Genomic DNA, 22,402 nt, shown 5'->3' on the forward strand with positions numbered 1-22,402 from the left:
TGTTAGAGAGGCTAGCAGTAGAGAAACAGCTTCAACGTCATTAGATGAACTCTCTGCCAATCACTTAAATGTGAATTGCAGAATAATCATGTAGACGTTGATTTAGACGCAGTGATTGCAGTGACACTTGTAACTCTTTCCACAACTAAAGTGGAATTTCGTAACTGATGTAAATTAATGTACGTTGTTGTTGAGTCTGTCTTAACTGCGAAAGTGCTGATACAATTTATATGTAATTTATTTTTAACACGTCCCAGTTTTGTTGCTAATGATTCCTGTTTAAGTGTAAGTCTATGTCTTCGTTACTGTGATCAGTGGAATTTTGATCGTGTTAAATATTACCACAGAAGACTGTCAAGGTGAAAGCTTTTGCCTGTCTTGGTGATACGTAAGTTGCAGTTACTTTTCTTAAGTGGTAACTTCGATTTCGGTTCTCTTGACGTATGATTATTGGTCATTTCCAAGAATGATTGCCTATCGAAGTCGCGGGGTCCAAACGATTCATATCGAACGTGCGATCCTAAATCGATCAAGCGACTCTTGTGGCGAGCGTTATGATAAATTATTTGTAATCGTCATTTTTATCTGTTTTCCGTCGTTCCCTTACTTGCTCTCAGTTAAATACCTCTGTGAGTAATTTGTGAGTCGGTAGGGAAACCAAGACGATTTATGTCCATAGTGAGTGACCTTTCTTCGGCAGATTCTCTCAAATGAAAAAATCTAATTCAATGGTCATCCAGCGTAGAAAATTGCTTCACTTTTTGTCGCAAATATGGAGTACTACCGGAGGAAGAAAGGAGGGTCTGTGTAGACTGTGGTAGTGCAAAGTATAGTTTCATTGCGGATAATGGAGGAAAACAAACGAGTATCTGGAAGAATACATGGTTCGACTCTTCCAAATTGTCCATCCAGGCCAGCGTAATTCTTCCATTGTGTGATATTGGCAGAGTTCACCGAGGCTATGGCAAAAAGAGAATTGTTCCCGTAGCGTACACATCACATGGCCTTTCACATGACGACAACACTGACTTCGAGTTAGTCGTCTCCTTTGTAATTACAAGTATTTTTGGAGCGCTCTTCTTTTGTGGTTACTGTAGTGACCACCGTAAACATACTCATAACGCCCGCCACCAGAGTCGCATGATCGATTTAGGATCGCACTTTCGATATGTATCGATTGGACCACGCGACTTCGATAGGCAATCACCTGATTACCTGATTATTTATGAAGGAATAGTCATGGTCGCAGAATATCATTTATTTAAAATAACGAACTTATATTATAACGTACATTATACTATATTATAAAAGTGCATGGTAATTAGGGAGGTCAGTCTTGCATAAAATGTACAAAGATTAATGTAAACAGGCGTGATGTTTATCCATCTGCTGGAGCTGGCGGCGTGCTAAGCAGCTGCTTGTCATCAAGACGATAAATGCTGCTAGACACTGAACTGCCATGCGTCAAATACTGCTTCATATCGTCTCCGCGGGAAGGCCATTGTATTGTCTTGTATTGTATGTTAACCGGGGACCTAGAAACGACGGAGTGGCTCCGTCCCCGCCGCATCCGCAGTGGTCCACAACCCCACGACGACTACCTCAGTCCACTTCACCCCTCCGCTGCCCCACACTGAACCCAGGGATATTGTTGCGGTTCGGTCCCCGGTGGATCCCCCAGGAAAGTCTCACACCAGACGAGTGTAGCCCCTATGTTTGCGTGGTACAATAATGGTGGTGTACGCGTACGTGGGGAACTTGTTTGCGCAGCAATCGCCGACATAGTGTAACTAAGGCGGACTAAGGGGAACCAGCCCGCATTCGCAGAGGCGCATGGAAAACCGCCTAAAAACCACCCACAGACTGGCCGGTTCGCCGGACCTCGACACAAATCCGCCGGGCAGATATCGTGCCGGGGACCAGGCGCTCCTTCCCGGCCGGAAAGCTGTGCGCTAGACCGCACGGCCAACCGGGCGGGCGAGGGTAGGGCACAGTCTACATACATCTTCGGACGCCAATAGGCACTATATAACGCCACCTAGGCAACTGCGTACTATAGCATGGTCTCTGACAAGCAACGGCTGACATGTCGCCAATTCCATGGAAACGGCGTCGCCTTGGAGTAACAACAAGGGCCACCAGCTGGCCTTCAACGTTGGCAGAGCCTTTCGCGTTGGTGCACTTGTATTTGAAGTTTATTTATATTTAAGAAACCTTATTAATGACCTGCACTATTTATTTGAACAGCGGTACTAGTACAATGATATATTTTGAAGTGTACTGTCAGTATTATACTTCATTTGCACGTCATAAATAATTTTACGTAAATTGGGATCCCACTGCTGCTGCTTACGTAATGCAGTAAACTGGCGCGCTATGAAGCACTGTTTAACGCATGGAAATACGGCTAGTAGCTGCAGTTATCGTCTCGACAACATGCAGCTGCTCAGCGCGTCGCAAGCTCCAGTACATGGGTGAAACATCACGCTTCTTTAGTTTAATCGTTGTACATTTTATGGAAGACTGACTTCCCTAATTGCTAGGTACTTTTGTGCAGGCAGTCTGAAGGTGGCCTACTGTATGTCCGAAACTGGTCATTTTAAATAAATGAAATTTTGTGGTCGTGACTGTTTCTTCACAAGTAATTATCACAAGTAACATCAAAGACACTTCCAACCATGTTGATTAAAATCCTCATATATGGCTAAAAAGTTCAAGAGCTGTCATTAACCGGCCGTTGTGATCGAGCGGTTCTACGCGCTTCAGTCTGAAACCGCGCGACCGCTACCGTCGCAGGTTCGAATCCTGCCTCGGGCATGGATGTGTGTGATATCCTCAGGTTACCAGAATGAGATTTTCACTCTGCAGCTGTTTACAGGCGAGCTGCTCCAAGTCCGTTAATGCATTACGCAAGTTCATCTAGTATTATGTCAAACTGCTTATATATTAGCTATATGGGTCCCGTGCCTACAGCCATCCAATATCAAAGAGACTTAATAGCGTCAAGTCGCACTAGGAAACATCCACAAGTGGGCTGTGATTATTTTGTGTATAATCCAGTACAGTCGTAAAAGATTTCCCACCATCTTAGAGACGGGAAACTACAGCTACGAATAACTGATTTGGATCGTTTTACTCTGCAGCTAACTTAATGATTTATCGTTGTGTAGTAAACAAAACCCTGGTAGTTGCTGCGTTAACTTAAGGCGTAATATTGCCCTGTGTAGTCTGATTGTATGTCACCATTTATAGGAGATCACGACTATGAAAAATGCGTTTTCCAACCCCTATTCCATCTTCAGTCAAGTATTCCCGAGACACACGTGACACGGTAGATCGGGAAATGTCGGCGTACATGTCATCTTACAAGCCATTTGTCTTCACCGGACGTGAACAAACGCTGACACACCATCCATCCACAAGTCAAGGGCTGCGGCATATACGTTCAGAGGCGTCATGTCTGGTGTTTGTCCCGTAAGTGCACAGATGATCACGGAAATGGAGATGTAAAGAAAGGAACAGTCATGACTAAACCGAAGAACTGCATAAGTTGCTAGGAAAGCGTGCGTAACCTATCTCATTTTTAGCATGCTGCCTCGGACAGAACAAAATACACCTTTTATACACACGAAAATTAGCAACACTTTATGACGATGTTTTTACAAAAAAGCTTGTAAGGAGTTAATATAAATAATAGATTCCTGCTGTCTTCCTTGTAGAGACATAGCCTCGCTAAAAATATCTCATTAAGAAAGCAATATAGCTTAAACTACTTCCAAGCAGCAACGATACCTACTGTAACGTCGGCAATATACGGGAGCTAATCTACTAACTATTAAGGGCAATTATTTGGCTCAATATCGCCTCAACCTAGACTTAAGTGGATGGAAATAGGAATGCTGTACTTCATAGTTCAGGAACAATTCCAGCGGCAATTAACGGCTACCCAATCAAACGCGCCTGCTGTATAAATCCATGTTGCTATTTCGAATCACACAGCATTGATGTAAAAACTGGGTCACGTTTATCACAGACTTATTGAACCTACCTCATTGTTTCTGTCGTTTCACCGAAGCATTTACACTTCATTATCAGTACTTCCATTACATAAAAACGTATCTTCACAAGAAATTCATCTTCCTGTGTCAGCCAGGGATAATTCCAATTCGTTGGGCGCATTTTGAGAAAATAAAGGGATAATTTAGAAGAGATCATCTTGCAAGGCAAAATCGAAGGCAGAAGACCACGGAGAAGAGCAACAAGCAGGTGGATCTACCGAAGACGGCTACTGCCCTACCTCTTCTCGTCATATTAAGAAGGGGAGACGATCGCTGTGGATGGAAACATTTAGTCGAAAAATGAATTAATCAACAAGTGATCGAAAAAATAAGGTCACGACACTCAGTAATGAATAAACCTACTGTTGACGATGACGATTTTCCTGTTGCCAATTTTTATTACTTTTTATGCCACTGATTGACTTTTGTCAACATAATTTTTTATTAGTGGCAAATAAGTACTATGGACCAAATAACGTCTACCATCTAGCTTTTTCAAAGCAATAAAAATTTGCATATTCGGATTCTTTGTATGATAAGCGCCTGCTTTCGTTTGCAGGTAACTTTACTCTGTAAATGTAGGCGTCTTCGCCATGATTTAGTTACTGGTGATGTGTGACGAACTCAACGGTCACTGTGGAGCATTGTAGATGATATGGAACGGATATTAGTCGGTCGTGTGACAACCTACGACGAAAGTTACGATAATGAAGTGGTGTGTATGTGCCATTCGGTTGTATGGAATCAGCGTCCTGAGATGCGTCGCCGATAAGTGGCAGAAAGGATTTATGTATGGACGAGTTCATGACCACACCGTGTAGTATTGCCTAATTTGTATGCATAAGAACACGGAACATCAAACGTGTCACAAGGAATACTGTACCACTTGCAGCTGTTCTAAGAGATCCTACCCAACACTGGTAGGAGACGAGTGTCACGCTTCGTCAGTGACAATCTGTTTCAAACCAGAAAGTGAATGCTTCTGTCAATGAATGTAAGGCCATCTCGTACCATGACTTCGGCCCACTTACTCGTGTTACGGTGAAAATGAACCACGATGTTTACTTCGACCTTCTGGATGACCAAGTACACGGACGAAAAAAAAATCCGAAAATAAAGAAATAATTAATTTAGAGTAATGAAATTTATGGAATACATTCGTCTAGGTGACATATTTAGGTGATTAAGATCACAGGTTAAAGGAAGTCCGAGATAAGCCGTTGCAAATGAGAGATGCTGATACATTAATAACCAGCGTAACCTTCAAAAGGTTGAATGCAAGCATCCAGAAGTTCATGCATTGTGTTGTATAGTTGATGGATGTCAATTTGTGGGAGGAAGTTCCATACTTGTTGCCCTTGGATGGTCAATACAGGGACGATTATTGCTGGTTGTGCATGACACTTGAGTTGTCATCCGATGATGTCCCATATGTGCTCGTTTGGATACAGATCTGTTGATGGAGCAAGCAAAGGCAACATGTCGACATTCTGTAGAGGATTTTGGTTTACAACATCGTTATCCTGTTGGGAAACGTCCCCTGGAATGCTGCTCCAGAATGACAGCATAACAAGTCGAATCACCGGACTGACGTACAAATTTGCAGTCAGGGTGCATGGGATAATCGGGAGAGTGCTCCTGCTGTCATAATAAGTCTCACCTTGGACCATAGCTCTAGATGCAGGACCAGTGTATCTAGCCAGCAGACTGGTTGGCTGTGGTCCTCAACTGGCCTCCTCTTAATCAACACACTGCCGTCTCTGGCACGGAGGCAGAAAACGTAACAAATCTCCAACCTGCCCTCCAATGAGCTCTTGCCTGACACCACTGAAGTCGCAAATGGCGCCATTTTGGGGTCAGTAGAGCGTACGCTACAGGGCGTCTGACTCGGAGCCGTTGTGTAACTGGAGTGTCAAATGCTGCTATGCGCCAGAGCTACACTATGTGATGAAAAGTATCAGAACACGTGTCTGAAAATGACTTACAAGTTCGTGGCGCCCTCCATCGGTAATGCCGGAATTCAATATGGTGTTGGCCCGTCCTTAGGCTTGATGACAGCTTCCACTCTCGCTGGTATACGTGTAACCAGGTGCTGGAACTTTTCTTGGGGAATGGCAGCCCATTCTCCACGGAGTGCTGCACTGAGGAGAGGTATCTATGTCGGTCGGTGAGGACTGGCACGAAGTAGGTGTTCCAAAACATCACAAAGATGTTCTATAGAATTCAGATCAGGACTCTGTGCAGGCCAGTCCATTAAGTCAAAGGCCGTGCATTACGAACACGTGCTTGAACGCGTTGAAAGATACACTCGTCATTTCCGAATTGCTCTTCGACAGTGGGAAACAAGAAGGTGCTTAAAACATCAATGTAAGCTTGTGCTCTGATAGTGTCATGCAAAACAAAAAGGGGTGCAAGCCCCCTCCATGAGAAACACCCCCGCCTCCGAATTTCACTATTGGCACAACACATGTTGGCAGACGTCGTTCACCAGGCATTCGCCATATCCACACCCTACCAAGGGAGAAAACTGGTGATTGAAATTTCATGGGAAGATCCCGTCGCAACGAAAAACGTCTTTGTTTTAAGGATTGTCACTCCAATTCACGTACCATGTCTGTGACACTATCTCCCCTATTTCGCGATAATACAAAACGAGCTGCCCTTCTTTGTACTTTTTCGATGTCATTCGTCAGTCCCACCTGATGCAGATCCTACACCGCACAGTAGTACTCCAGAATCGGAGGGACAAGCGTAGTGTAAGCAGTCTCTTTGGTAGACCTGTTGCACCTTTCAAGTGTTCTGCCAATGAATCGCAGTCTTTGGTTTGCTCTACCCACAATATTATCTATGTGATCGTTCTATTTTAGGTTATTTGTAATTGTAATCCCTAAGTATTTAGTTCAATTTACAGCCCTCAGATTTGTGTGACTTATCGCGTAATTGAAATTTAGCTGATTTCCTTTAGTACTCATGTGAATAACTTCGCACTTTTCTTTATTCAGGGTCAATTGCCACTTTTCGCACCACAATGATATCTACATCATTTTGCAAGTCGTTCTCGACATCTGATGACTACAAGACGGTAAATGACAGCATCGTCTGCAAACAATCTAAGACGGCTACCCAGATTGTCTCCTATGTCGTTAATATTGACCAGGAACAATAGAGGGCCTATAACACTTCCTTGGGGAACGCCGGATATTACTTCTGTTTTACACATCTGTCTCATCAGATAAAAAAACTTCTTATCAGCTTAATATCTGTTACGTTCTGCATCGCAGGACTAGAATATTAAACTTATTTTTGGCACATGATGGAATGTTAAGAGCGTGCTTTACTATCAGGTTAAAAATACGTATCAATATATAAGTTACAACTGATTTTATTACGATGATCATCTCGCCATTTGTAGATGGAAGATCAAAATTTCGTTAAAATATCTCGCCATAACGATAGAAAAACGCCTGATTACCACTCATGCTCGGGAATCATAGCTGTGGCACGGTCGCCCTGGTTTCCACCCGACTGGCTGTCCGTCATTGACATCAAATTGAATGACTAATTAATTGCGTTTCCGGCAGTCGGATTAACTCAAATGGGAAATTCCTGGAGCGCAGGCAATATCCCTTTTGAGGAACAAAATTTAGAACCGACGTTTGAAGCTGAATGCAGAAGAATTCTACTCCCACCAACACACATTTCGCCAAAGGAGCACGAAGATAAGATACGAGAAATTAACGCTCAGCTTTCTTTTCTCGCGCTATTTTCTAGTGAAATAGGAAAGGAAATGGCCTGTAGAGGTACAGGGTACCCTGCGGCACGAACTAGTCAGCGGCTTGTGACGTATGCAGACAGATATAGATGTAAATTTAGTCTACCTATTAAGATGTCAGTCCATCCATTTATAGGGACACAAAACTTACACAAGAATGTTATCTGTTAATTGTCGAGGAAACAAAAGACGGAACTTCTGCTTCTGATAGTCTCTCGGAGAAAATCACCTTACTAGCCCGTAAATTTCTCGTTGCAGCCAGTTCGCCAGATGTATTTGGGAGGTTGTAACATGTTTACCCAAAACAGACGAAGTGGTATGGAGTGCATTCCTCAACTCCCCTTTCGTCGGAGTATTGCTTATCTGCAATATTCTCACGAATCTCACAGTCTTAGATATGTAGCATCTGAATCCACCTGATTTCGACGAGTAAGAGATGTCCCCCTCCAAGTCACAGCCCCCTGCTAATTCTTTAGAAATCACATCATGTTCCGACTGCACTGTTTCATTAATTAGAAGGCTGTCTAGTCCTCCATCCCTCACTGACTACGTAGAGAGCTATCGCAACAAGAAAAATGGCACAATAACTTAAAGGATGAAACTTACAACCATGGAGTATACATGGACTGCAAAAAGAAATTCAGAAGCGTAGAACCTACAATTCATCGATATCGAATGACTGTCTATAAATGTTCCCCTGTACATGTCCTGATCTCATTTATCGTACTCCTATGATTACTAAGCTAGAAATACGACAGTGTAACGATATTACAGTCTTAGTGGACAGAACAGTGCTTCATGAGAGATACATTACCTTTTTGCAAATGGAGTATACTTCCACAATAAGAATCTAACAGTTTCACAGAGCTTCCAATACACTATCCATTGAATCATTTACATTGGTGCAACAACCTTCAACTCCACGCATAATTCAGAGCTACCACGAGAGCAGGGGGAGATTCGGGACTTAATCACAGCTCTGTTCATTTTTTACCATTACATGATGTTCCATAGTAGACCGAATGATACTGTATTCCGTCTAGAGCAGAGTACATCCAAATGTGTAGTACACATATGTGTAGCGCTGTTACTTATTTAGAAGCAAATTAAGTACTTACACGCTTATCCAACTATTGTACATCGAGAGCCAATTAACCAAGAACTACTAGCCATACCAAATCAGTGTCATTGTTTCCTCCAGCTAATACAGTCGATCACACATCGATCCGAACTCTAGTGCCCAATAATGACATACCGATGGGATTTGCGGTCATTCACTTTCTACACAATCACATCTTAGTGGGTCGATCACACCCCCCTTAAAAACAACGCTGATAAATTTGACCCTGACATATTCTTCTTCTTTAGCTCATAGAGTTGTCAGTCCTTAGTGCTTGGGGTGCTTTCCTTAAGATTCCTGCAAAGGAATCATAACCCTACATAATAATTCTACTTCAGTTCGCTCAATAGCTTGCTGCTAGACATTTTACGGCAGTTAACGTCTCCAGTGACAGTGTACACGATTTCTAGTCCTGTTAAGGCGCAATAAATTTAGTTACATTCAGGTCAACTACCAACGGCACCATAGGTCTTCCCACCTGCTTGCAGACAACGCCATCACCTACGAACATCCCACATCTAAAACAAATACACTGCAAAGTGTTGTGCAGTACATGATGGAGGATACATCTTACCAGTATTATCGATTGATCATCTATTCTAACCTCACATGCTGATCGAGTAAAAAATTGCCTATATACTTCCATACATACCCTAATCCACCCCAATGTTTCAGGGAGAAATACGTCGTCTTCCCAGAGATTGTTTTTTCTATCACATATTCGAACAGAGTCTGCCAGCCTACAAAATCCTAGCAGCATACATATTATGCTTTTCCTTCACAAATCAGTCATCTAACACAAACAAGTGTAGGCTCACAGGAATGGTAGTCCGCAACTATGTAGTGTTGAATCGATGGTAATGTTCACCAGCACAAATCATTTAGTCACAAACAGATCTATGCATGTTAATGCTGGGATAGCATCTGATAATGACCTCGAAGTTATAGTGTATAGTGAGATATGAAGGTGATACTCATTCACATAGAAGCTGTGCAGCAAACTGGCACACATATTGAGGGGCAGTTGATGGCTAAGTACGACACATTCTGCCTCATCATTGCCATATTCGACAGTGCAGTACTGGTGCATCAATACTCATTATCCCTGGTGTTGCTATGTTAATTTTAACAGCTTGAGAGGCATCACAGGAGCTATTTCTAGAGCAACAAAGTGCCATGAACACACATGGTCTGCAGGAAGTGGTGTACACTGCAGTGGAGCAGGAATAGATCTGTGATACTGTTTTCTTAAGATAGTGGCAGCACTGAGATGCGAATGTGTTGTTCGTGATTTCAATCACTCATTCTAAGATCAATAAAAGTTCATTGCAAGATGGTATACCTACTCTAAAAGGTTTTACATTCAGTAAATGCGGACTTCACAGCATACAAGAAAACAATTATTTACAAAATATTGTCAAACAGTTTCCTGACATTTGTCAGAGCTATTTAAGAAAAGTGATGCTGTGTGTGGCGCTCCCTCCCACCACTAACAAATATGCTATTAAAACTACAGTCTTCCACCCCATATACATGCATATAGATCTCCTGATTTCGAAATAAACCATTTATCCAATAGTGCAATGGAAAGAGGTGTATGTAACTTAAGCTCCAAACATCAGTCAGGGCTACATAAATACAGTGATGCAATGTGTGGTACTCCCTCCTGCCATCAACAAATGTTCCATTAAAACCACAGTCTTCCGCACCATATATTGATTTTTGAAATGTTTTTCCATATCGCTAGCAATTACACAGGATCAAACTCTAGCAGCTCAGAAACCAAGTTATTTTTGGTGGAGTAAGATGTAAGCCTTTCTCCCAAACGTTATGTAGTCACTTCTATTCATTCTGATTATCCGAATCCATAAGTTAATAGTCATATGTAGATTGCCATTGCAACTATAAAGGCTGATAATTTCAGGGACAACTGCTACTGCTTTACATGGATTTTTTTTCCTGCTACATCTAGACCAATTTCTCATAATATACACCATGGAATATCATGCGTATAAAAGGGAGGAACCTACATATTGTACGAAAAATTCGAGGTGTACAGACAACAGCATCTCCATATTGGTTGGGTTAAGCGGATTTTTGTAAACTGGCATGTCTATGTCAGGGGTAGAAATGCAGGTTATGACTGATTGTTTTGCAGCGTGCCACTTCCAGTAGCAGAAGTGGTGATGAGCTTTGACCAACCAGAAGCCACTGCTTCGTCTTGCACAACCAGCAGGTATAAAGAAATGTCCCAGCTAGTCAGTTCTTGCCATTGCTAAGGGACAAACCTGGTGGCAGCGCTCATGGCGCCTTCTGGATGGCTAGCCACAATGCTTGTTTAGCGGGGCAGTAATGGACTTGTGCATTTTATGCATTCTCTGATTTTTACGTGGAAATTTAGAGAATATTCAATATGGCAAGTGTATGCACTGGGAGATTATCCCTGCCCCTCCATGTAAACAGATCAGTTGACAGCTGGTCGGTCATGGTGACAGTCTCTCTGCAGTCTCTGGTGCAGCCAGTGTATGGATACCAGGAGATGAACATACAACTGCCAGCATGCCAGCTCCACCATGGCTCCCTGACGATTCTACAGTATGTGGAGGGATCATGCTTCATGTATGTATTCTCAAATGTAGGTGCGTACAATATCTCAGATATACTGAGCGCTATGATCTATCTGTGGCTGAAATTTAATGACTTCACTTCCGAACTGTATTTCTGTGATTATTAAATCTTTAAAATGTGTTATTACAAAACTGCATCACTATAAGGTGATGATGAATATTTTATGCAATCTATATGACATATGTAAACTGTTAAACACTTTATTTGATAGGTTTACGCAAATGGACTACTTCCCACCACTTTTGTCATCACAGTTGCAATGCACCATTAGACACGTCCACAGTGAACAGAAATGTCAGTGCTCGGTACTACCCCCAGTGGTGGCAGTGTCCAGCGAGGAGACATAGACATGGTTGACAGAGCACCTGGTGCCTTGTAGGCTGAAATGCATGTGGGCAACCCAAAGAGGTGACTAATATATCCCACTTCATCCCATTTCTCAGTGCTTTTTGTTATTATGCCATGGAAGTGGTGGAGGGGAGGACAGATTCCCTGTGTCCTGCAAACTGAGTAAATGAAGAATATGCTAACTGAATTCAACAAGATATTATAATCTCAAATTTGTTAACATCAAGTACAGGTTGAAGCGACACGATGTCGTTTCTGAAAGTATTTGTATGGAGTGTAGCCATGTATGGAAGTGAAACATGGACGATAGCTAGTTTGGACAAGAAGCCAATAGAAGCTTTCTAAATGTGGTGCTACAGAAGAATGCTGAAGATTAGATGGGTAGATCATATAACTAATGAGGAGGTATTGAATAGGGTTGGCGAGAAGAGAAGTTTGTGGCACAACTTGACTAGAAGAAGGGATTGGTTAGTATGACATGTTCGGAGGCATCAAGGTATCACCAGTTTAGTATTGGAGGCCGTGTGGAGGGTAAAAATCCTTGAGGGAGACCAAGAGATGAATACACTAAGCAGATTCAGAAGGATGTAGGTTGCAGTAGGTACTGGGAGATGAAGAAGCTTGCACAGGATAGAGTAGCATGGAGAGCTGCATCAAACCAGTCTCAGGACTGAAGACCACAAAAACAACAACAACAATTATAATCTCAGTTGACATCGATTTCAATTTCATATTGTGAGTTCCTTCATCTTCAGCAGCTCAGCACAGACAGTGTTTTTCCTGCCAGATTCTAGCTGGAGAAGGAGAGGGGGGAGTGGGGTAGGTGGGGGCTAGGGGATTTCCCAGAATGAGGAAAAGTGGCCCTGAACTGTACAAATCATCTTTGAGGGTTCATAAATCAATTAGCATAACAATAGGTTAAAGACAGGGGGATAATTTGCTCTTGAAATTATGCTTGCCCATAAATGTATGCAATCAACACATACAAAATGTGCCATGATTAGCTTTGCTCCACTACTTACCAGAAAACCCTTGTGGCTCGTCTTCCTCGCTGATTTGAGATGGAATTACAGTTACGAGTATTAGCGTGGTGTGTTCTGCGGTGACCATTTTTTTTCCTGGCGTGCCCAATTCCAAGTAGTTAATAACTTATTTTACTATCTACATGCTTTGCTGTGGCTCACTCTGCATGAATGGAAAAGAAAGGAAAGATAAAAAAACATACATTTCTAATGTGTCTGGGAATTGAATATATGTCCTTATCTCCTCCCCTCCCTCTCTGTCTTTGCCCATCTGCCCCTCCACCTTTCTTAGTCCATCTTCACCTTCTTCCCCCTCACTCTACCCATATTTTTCTCCTCCTTCCTCTCCTCCCTCTTTTCATCTTCTCCTCCCTCTCCTTCTCCATCTCCTTGTCCACCTCCTTACCGTTTTCTACATCAATTTGCTCCCACCCCTCTGTTAATCTCCTCTTGCCTCCTCTAACCTCGAGCCTTGTTGACTTATTGCAAATTCGTTGGATTCTGTAGTAGTATTTCAATAAAGCGACAATAGCCCCTAAATACAGCTATCCTGTTTGATATATATGTATTAGAAGGTATATTACAAAATATCCTACCAGAGGAAGATCTGCATGTGAACATTGTAGTAGAGCTTGAAAGTACCGCTTCAATTATAAGGTTTTTTTTATTTTTCAGCATTTACACCACGACCAGTTTTAGGCTGTTTACACGTCCACATGTCCATCAGGAGTGGTACACCTAGTCCCATACTTTCACTCATGGCACTCGGGTCATGGCACTTGGGGTCACAGCACAAAATTATTGTACCTGATGATGAGCACATAATAGCCCAAAACCAGTTGTGGTTTAAATACTGAAAAAAATGTTACACCTCAGGCGATATTTCGAACCTCTACTAAAACATATATTGTTTACACATGTCTCAACGTCTACTAAAGTTCTACGAGAGTAAAATAAAAAAATTGAAGTAAATCAAAAGGGTACCTTTTGAAATTTTTGGTGACATTGTTTTCCATTGATACATATTAAAAGTATACACACATGAAAGAATTAGGCACCTAAAAACACATCCGTTTTACAATTCCAAATTGTGTTAATTTTCAAGTCAATTGGTCAAGGACGTTCAGAGATTAACGATATATATCAGATGATATTACATAAGGTAAATAAAATCACTTGGGTCTTGGAATGCAATGTTGTGTCAGAATTGCAATACAATCTGTGAAGAACTTTTGATGATTTGAAGTTTTGAAGAAACTAACATCTATATCTGTAGACTACTTATATATGTAGACTACTTATATAGAAAATGTGTATGTATGTTCCTAACCACAAGTGTCCAAAAGTATTTGATCGATTGCTTGAAATTTTGATAAAAGCTAGTTTTAAATATACACACAAATTTAAATTAGTTTAATATTTTGCAAACAACATTACAAAAATTTCAAACCAATCGGTCAAGAACTTCAAGAGATACACGATTTTGTACAAACGAAAATTTACATTTTGATTTACATAGATGAATTAAACACAGTTCCGAAACTTATATGGCAACAAAAAAGTGTGGAGTTAATCTGTAGGCAACAGTGACAGAAGCAACATCGTAGTGTTAGCGTGAGAATGGATTATGCATCGATCATTGCCTTAATATCCTCATTTGGAGACCGCTGTTTTATAGTGGCACAACATTTACAATGGAGCTACATTATATATTGATGGCAAGAGGAATTTATTAAGCCCAACGATATGAATAGCCATGGCAGCCAATGCATTGGTTGTGTAGCCATGACATTTAAATGGAATACCTATCACCTACAGCAAAAGATTAAGAACTTTGTTCAGAGCTGTAATAACTGCTTGCACTAGTAAACTTTTGTGTGATTTTAGAAATAACAATTTGTTGCTATAACACACTCGTTCAAAGAACTTCATTTTCCTATAACATACCTAGATAGGGTCCTAACTTAGTGAAAAGTATTCTTAATATCCTAAAATTACAAAGAAATATAATTTTGCAAACTTTATCTAGTAAAATATTTTGGAAGCTTTTGGTATAACCAATAAATGTTGTTTAAGGTTTTCTGGAAGTTAGAATTTTTCTAAACTCTGAGTGTTAGTTTTGAAATTGAAGGAAAGAGCTACTTAGGGAAAACAAAAATAAGAAAGAAAATTATTTGTTTGAAAGCAAAATATATTGCCATTTTAATAAACAAATTTGCGTGTAGCATGTTCTGATCATATAAAGAAGTAAACTGAAAGTGGCTACTGTGAAAGATACTGAACTGTTGTATATAAGGTTTAGCTGCTAAAATCCAGTGCTATAATTAAAATAGAACTTAATCAGTTAGATTCGTCTTATTTTTCAAACAGTGTTTAGTGATGATTTCATAAGTTGTGGGTTGTTAACAATCACAAACAATGTAGTTTGAGGGCCACCATTGGATTAATTGCTGAGGTGGTCCATAAATGAAAGACTGACAATTTCAAAGTATGTTAATTGGTATTAGTGTGATAACATATTAATTTTGCTTAACTAACTTAGAATAATAACTGACACTTCACATTTCAATTACAAATACCCTTCATGACTGACTGCCCTTTGTCTACACTTGAGTAGTATTATCTAGACAAAGAATAGAGAAAGTGTTAATGGGCGCTGTAGTATAATACGTCGGGATTCGGCGAAGTAAGAATGAAAGTTTGCTGTTGAGCTGTACATGAGAAACTGGTTCCGCTTTCCTAACGACAGTAAGGTGTATGCAAAATAGCAGATCACAATTACACTTTAGAATAACCCAATGAAGATAAATTTCTGCCTACTAAGGCTGGCGACCGTTCATAGTCTTGACCACAGAAAAGGCCTGGAATCAAGAGGTTACTGGTTCCATCCGTTTTTACTTGTAATATTGCTCCATACTGGTAGTCTTTCAGGATACGAAATAATACCTGATACTTGTATCCTTTAGTCATGCACTACACGATAAAACTTTGAAAAGTACTGTAAAAGGGGTAACGTCAACTTACGGAATGTGAGATTTAGAATTTACTTTGAGAGTAACTTGTATAGGAATTCTTAGAGAAGGTTCTGAAGGTTCTGATTCGCACATTCCGACAGGAGACCACGTTTAGAAGAGTAGGTTACACATGGGTAGTGTTACTTTGTTTCAGTGTGAGAGGATGTTTTAATGTTAAACATGGTTACATCCTGTGACAGTACGAATAATTCTGTGTAAGAGTTACACGTTATATGTGGTTAAGAGTACAATGTTCCAAAAATGTAGCTAGAAAAACGTGTGACAGAAACAACCGATGTCATTTCAAATTTTGCCGTACGATCATGGGAAAACTAAATTGAAATAAGAACACCGTGAATTCATTGTCCCAGGAAGGGGAAACTTTATTGACACATTCCTGGGGTCAGATGCATCACATGAGCACACTGACAGAACCACAGGCACATAGACACAGGCAACAGAGCATGCACAATGTCGGCACTAGTACAGTGTATATCCACCTTTCGCAGCAATGCAGGCTGCTATTCTCCCATGGAGACGATCGTAGAGATGCTGGATGTAGTCCTGTGGAACGGCTTGCCATGCCATTTCCACCTGGCGCCTGAGTTGGACCAGCGTTCGTGCTGGACGTGCAGACCGCGTGAGACGACGCTTCATCCAGTCCCAAACATGCTCAATGGGGGACAGATCCGGAGATCTTGCTGGCCAGGGTAGTTGACTTACAGCTTCTAGAGCACGTTGGGTGACACGGGATACATGCGGACGTGCATTGTCCTGTTGGAACAGCAAGTTCCCTTGCCGGTCTAGGAATGGCAGAACGATGGGTTCGATGACGGTTTGGATGTACCGTGCACTATTCAGTGTCCCCTCGACGATCACCAGAGGTGTACGGCCAGTGTAGGAGATCGCTCCCTACACCATGATGCCGGGTGTTGGCCCTGTGTGCCTCGGTCGTATGCAGTCCTGATTGTGGCGCTCACCTGCACGGCGCCAAACACGCATACGACCATCATTGGCACCAAGGCAGAAGCGGCTCTCATCGCTGAAGACGACACGTCTCCATTTGTTCCTCCATTTACGCCTGTCGCGACACCACTGGAGGCGGGCTGCACGATGTTGGGGCGTGAGCGGAAGACGGCCTAACGGTGTGCGGGACCGTAGCCCAGCTTCATGGAGACGGTTGCGAATGGTCCTCGCCGATACCCCAGGAGCAACAGTGTCCCTAATTTGCTGGGAAAGTGGCGGTGCGGTCCCCTACGGCACTGCGTAGGATCCTACTGTCTTGGCGTGCATCCGTGCGTCGCTGCGGTCCGGTCCCAGGTCGACGGGCACGTGCACCTTCCGCCGACCACTGGCGACAACATCGATGTACTGTGGAGACCTCACGCCCCACGTGTTGAGCAATTCGGCGGTACGTCCACCCGGACTCCCGCATGCCCACTATACGCCCTCGCTCAAAGTCCGTCAACTGCACATACGGTACACGTCCACGCTCTCGCGGCATGCTACCAGTGTTAAAGACTGCGATGGAGCTCCGTATGCCACGGCAAACTGGCTGACACTGACGGCGGCGGTGCACAAATGCTGCGCAGCTAGCGCCATTCGACGGCCAACACCGCGGTTCCTGGTGTGTCCGCTGTGCCGTGCGTGTGATCATTGCTTGTACAGCCCTCTCGCAGTGTACGGAGCAAGTATGGTGGGTCTGACACACCGGTGTCAATGTGTTCTTTTTTCCATTTCCAGGAGTATATATATATATATATATATATATATATATATATATATATATATATATATATATATATATATGCGTTCGCAAAGCTTCTTATGACCTTTGGTGTGTATGGAGTTGATGATGCCGCCGCCATTCGCACCGCTGATGATAAGACCTTTTGCGGACGCCAGTATCACAGAACTGAAAGACCTGAAAGATGGATGTTGTAACACCGAAAGTGGATGCATACGAACAAAAACAATCAGTAAACCGATGGTGTTGTTATTACTTCGTACATGATACAATAACAGACGTTGTCCCAGTGTCCACCAAGAGATGGACGTACGGAGACTTCAAATCACTGGTAGGTATCAGGTGACATCAGCTAGTTTTAATTGATTTCAGGGACAATGAGCCCCAAACATATATAGGTCTAATGTGTACTAGAGAATCTGTTTACAAAATTACAGGAAGATAGTTTATGGCTTTCCGTTTAAGGGAAATTTCCCGAAAAGCTTGACCACAAATGTGGGAGCTGACATAGTTTTAATTTAATATAATTCCCACCAAAAAAGGTATGAAAACCTAGGCTGTGTAAGTGTCTGTGTGCTTAGAGTAAGGTCGTTGACTTGCTCCACATGTGCTGTGTATTAACGTCACTGCAGATCGTAGCCGATGTGATTTCAGCACCGACTGTTGCTACAAACGCAGCTGTAACAACGCGTATGCAACACCGAAGGCTGAGAAGCAAAATATAAATCAAATTCTAGTTGCTTATTATCCATAGCGCAGTTTGAGCAATGAGCCATCTTCACCTACTCACTCTGTTAACCACCGTACGGTGCACAGCGGAGGGTACTTTGTATCACTACTAATAATTTCCTATCGTGTTCCACGAGGGGAAAACGAGCCCTAGTTTCTCATATCCTAACGGTCCTTACGCTAAATGAACGTTGGTGGCAATAGAATCATTCTGCAGTCAGCCTCGAAACGTCCGCTTTCTAAATTCGCTCAAATGTGCCTTGAGAAGAGAGCATCTTCTTACCTCCAGGGATTCCAATTTGAGTACCACCTTACCACTTGAATGTAGGTCGAACCTACCGGTAGCAAATCTAACAGCTCGTCGCTGTATTGCTTCGATGTCTTCCTTTAATGTGACTTGGTCGGGGTCCCAAACACTAACCGTACTCAAGAACGAGTCGCCCGTGAGTTCTGTGTCGTCTCTTTGATGAATGAACTACACTTTCCCAAATTTCCCCCAACAAAACGAAGTCGAGTATTTTCGTTCCCTATTACCAACCTAACGTGCTCATTCCATTAAGCCGTCGGCACATGGACCGTACATTCGAACGTTGAGCGTTGTGCGTGCCGAGTTTTTGACGTCATAGTGTCTAACAGCACGTTCTGGAGTCTTTCCGAACGTGCAGAGCAATATCTAGCATGTCAGATATTTTAGGGTGCTTCTGAGCGTTAACCAATCAGATAGCACAACACCAACTACGTCACACACACGCCATCCCCCTTCAGCACAGAGCTGTGAGGCGTCATTTTGCCATTCCGTTCAAATTGGGAAAGATAAAATAACGTTTTTCTTATGTGGAGAACTATTGCAAATATGTGTCTCACTGTTTGTAATGGAACTTTTATAAGCCCGTGTTCTTGTTTATTGGACATGGTACTTTCCTTTTTGTCTTAAAACACATACATCGATATTGAAGATTCTGCGTATATTACATATAGAACAACGTGACTAGGTTATGGGTAATGGAGGAAACGTGTGTTTTAGTACAGCTGACGTGGGAATTTTAGGCGCGCCCGTTGAGTAAACAGTGTGATTTACGAATAGAAACATCCCACAACTGCCGCTGGAGTGCGTCGCGATCGCGTATACCACGTTGGGGCCCACGTACCGTGTGCACAAGTCGCATCGTTCCTGAGCATTCAGCAGCACGTTGAACTCAACAAGCTGAACACTAACGTTCGACAGCACGGTCCGTGTGCCGACGGCTTTACATTCCGCTTTGCAACGTTACGCCTACATATTTAACCGAAGAAATTTTGTCAAGCTGCACCCTATTGAAGCTGTATTCGAACGTTACGGGACTGTTGTAACTAACATTTTTCTACGTTTAGAGTAAGCTGCCATTTATTATACCCAGTAGAAATTTTGTCTAAGTCATCTTATATATTCCTACAGCCACTCCACGACACCTTCTCGTACACCACAGCGTTATCAGCAAACGGGTGTAAATTGCTGCGCACCCTGTCCATCCTCTTGCACATAACCCATAAATTACAGAGTAAGAAGAAATTATTCCTTGATGATTTTAATGCTTCAGTTACATACATCTTTCATTTCCAGGTGAAGTATTAATTTGAAATATGAGGAAAAATGTTAATTTCAAGTCGTTGCTGAGTGGTAGGAGGAGGGCAGCATGTAAGAGAAAAATCCTTTTATTAATGTTTATGGAAAAATGTATTACATGGATCGACTAAGAAATTCCAAGCTCCACCCAGCTTCGAATTCCAGAGACTGGGTTACCAGGAAGGCTCATTCAACATCTGGTGGAAGCATGGAGCAATGGGACGCACAGCACGGAGATCACAACTCATTATTGCCGAACATCAGAATATGTATTCATTAGTCTGTTTTGTACCTTTCTTGTAGTGATCGCCATATATATGCGTCAGCTATTGTAGTTACCTTTCATTATTTTTTTAGAAACGGTTAGGGATTCGGTATTACGAGATGCAGTGCCTGTAAGTTTGCTCAAAGAATCTAACATCTTAATTGGTCTCAGTAGTTCATACCTTTCTTCAGAAACTAAACCAGCTGAACACCCAGCTTTGCCTGAATATGTATTATTGCAGTTATAGAAGTCCATCTCATCCTTGCCCCTCTCTCTCTCCATCTCCTCTACTCTCTGTTCATCTGCGACTCCCCAATCTCTCTTGCCCCTCTCCAATCTCTCTTGCTCCTCCCCATCCTACTCCTCCGCAGTCTCTCTGAACATCTGCTCCTCTTCCCTCTGTCCATGTATTCCTTCCTCCTCTCCCTGTCTGTGTCGTCTCTTTCCCTATTTCCGCCCATCTCCCCATCTCCCTGTCCATATCATCCTCCCCACTCCGACTCTCCCTGTCTATGTCCTCCTCTTTCCTTTCTCTGTCAGTCTCCCCCTTTCGCTGTCCACCTCCTCCTTCACCCTTTCTGTCTATTCACCCCTCCCGCACCCTTCTCTTTCTATTTTATCACCATCACCTCTATAGGAGGGCAATGGTTCTTAACCCTACAGTATCTCTTTTCAGATAGTATATATGTGTTCAGTTGAAAACGACCTATTAATTTAGCACGAGTTCTTTGTCCCCGTAAACGCACATGTCTCATATTTAACATATTTCACACCAGTTTGTACTTGTGGAATTTTTTGCGAAAGAGTACATGGCAAAGACGTAATAAGTTTGAACGTCATGCAAGATGCGGCAGTTTTTCAGGCATCTCAGCCTTTATGAAGTCATATCAGCAGAACAGCAGAACTACTTACAGTACAATGATATTATTGCGGGGGTACATTCAGCAGCATGTGTGAATAGTGTCTCCATAACATGTTGCAGGCAGTTTTACTGCATGAAAAGCGGAAATGTGATAAGCGATAAGCATTTTCCCCTTCATGGCTGTCGTAGGTGTTAGCGAGAAAAGGTTGCAGTTATGCACAAACCTGGCCCCAGGTCGCTAACTGGTCTCATTCTCAAACACTGGATGAGTGTAGTCAGGCTAGTTGCAACCTGAGCTACGCCACTTTTTCACACCCACCCCCATCCCTTTTAGAGGTAGGTGATTCTTACCCTTACAGTTGTCCTTTCTAGACAGTAATTGATATGTGTACCACGTTTGGTTGAAATCAATCCAGTGGTTTAGGAGATGTGAAACACACACATATACACTTTTACAATATGTATTGATTATTGCATAGAGTGGAGTTTCGTTTTTTAATAATAATTTCAGTTCGGTACTACACAGTTGGATATTCTTAATTTTATCGTTTAGTTTTCTTCGGATTTTATCCACTCCGGAGCGGTGGAACATTTTTATCAGCAGGGAACGACACTTATATAGGGATTTCCGATAACACGAGCTCGATTCGCTGTCACGCCTCTTGAAGCGCTGCAAGTTTGTGAATCCGTCATCTCGGTTTCTTATTGGGTGGTTTAAGGCCTTCCGTATTCATTTTGGTTTCATGCACAATGGAAGCTGGTGTCGTGGTATTGTGTTCCTCATTACGTATTCTTGCGTACATTGCACTCTGAATTTCACTGAATATGTTGCTCGTATTCTCTTTGATTTTTGCCACACTGGGTGCCATAAATGATTCCACATTTGTTTCTATATTATACGAAATACGCCGATGACATTGTAATTCTGTCAGAGACGGCAAAGGACTTGGAAGAGCAGTTGAACGGAATGGACAGTGTCTTGAAAGGAGGATATAAGATGAACATTAACAAAAGCAAAACGAGGATAATGGAATGTAGTCAAATTAAATCGGGTGATGCTGAGGGAATTAGATTAGGAAATGAGACACTTAAAGTAGTAAAGGAGTTTTGCTATTTAGGAAGTAAAATAACTGATGATGGTCGAAGTAGAGAGGATATAAAATGTAGACTGGCAATGGCAAGGAAAGCGTTTCTGAAGAAGAGAAATTTGTTAACATCAAATATAGATTTATGT

The 22,402-nt window shown here is 42.2% G+C and overlaps 1 protein-coding gene and 1 pseudogene across 4 annotated transcripts in view; one reads left to right on the plus strand and one right to left on the minus strand.

Moving 5' to 3' along the window:
• LOC126278936 (somatostatin receptor type 2-like) overlaps positions 1-22,402 on the minus strand; it is a 1,529,331-nt gene that overhangs the window by 586,335 nt on the left and 920,594 nt on the right. The window lies entirely within an intron of this gene.
• On the plus strand, positions 7,275-7,439 carry LOC126286188 (U2 spliceosomal RNA; annotated as a pseudogene).

The sequence above is a fragment of the Schistocerca gregaria genome, chromosome 1 (genome assembly GCF_023897955.1).
Source record: "Schistocerca gregaria isolate iqSchGreg1 chromosome 1, iqSchGreg1.2, whole genome shotgun sequence".
Lineage (NCBI taxonomy): Eukaryota > Metazoa > Arthropoda > Insecta > Orthoptera > Acrididae > Schistocerca > Schistocerca gregaria.